Source organism: Microtus ochrogaster, chromosome 2 (genome assembly GCF_000317375.1).
Source record: "Microtus ochrogaster isolate Prairie Vole_2 chromosome 2, MicOch1.0, whole genome shotgun sequence".
Taxonomy (NCBI): Eukaryota; Metazoa; Chordata; class Mammalia; order Rodentia; family Cricetidae; genus Microtus; species Microtus ochrogaster.
Window position 1 is genome coordinate 17,879,126 of NC_022010.1, and position 919 is coordinate 17,880,044.

Here is a 919-nt window from a genome sequence, read left to right on the forward strand (position 1 = left end):
AGACCAGGCTGGTCTCGAACTCACAGAGATCCACCTGCCTCTGCCTCCCAAGTGCTGGGATTAAAGGCGTGCGCCACCACCGCCCAGCGACTTTTTTCTTTAAGAAAAGGCTTATTTAATCGTTTTATTTTGTGTGTCTGTATATATATATCTGACTGCATTTATGTGCAGCATGTGTGTGCAGTTCCTACAGAAGCCAGAAAAAGGCATCAGAACACCTAGAATTGCTGTTTAAAGGTGTGAGTTGCCTTGTTGGTACTGGGACTCAGACCTGAGTCCTCTGCTGTAGCAACAAGTGTTCTTAACCACTGAGCTATCTGATTAGCTCTCACACAAAGGCTTTTAGAACCTCTGAGGAATATCAGATGTCATCTCTGCTCACATTCTGTGTAGGAGGTAGGTCTCATGTGCTGTCCATGTTCATGGCAGGAAGGAGGGATTTCTCTCAGGGCCTGTTCCTTCAGGATAGAGGAGGAAGGGTGCTTCATCCGTCTCTGCCATCTTCCGCAGGCCAGCGACTTTCATCAACAAACTTTGGTGTTAAATAGAACTGTAAGACTTAGACTATTTCAATTTGGGTATGTGTATGTGTGTGCTTACAGGTGCCCGTTTGTGTGTTTATATGCATGCACATGTATACATACACCGTGGAGGACAGAGGTCAGTCTTAGATTCTGAGGAATCTTGAGGCACTGTTCACTTGATTGGCTCAGAGCTCTCCAAGAATGCTAGGCTGGCTGGTCAGGGAGTCCAGAGGATGGCCTATTACTATGATTACAGGCACACACACTGCCAAAACTGGCTTTTTTTCTTATGTTGTGGGGCCTCAAACTCAAGTTCTTATACTTGTGTGGTAAACATTTTACCAACAGAACCATCTCCCCACCTCAAAAATTTCAAGTCACACATACACATGTAA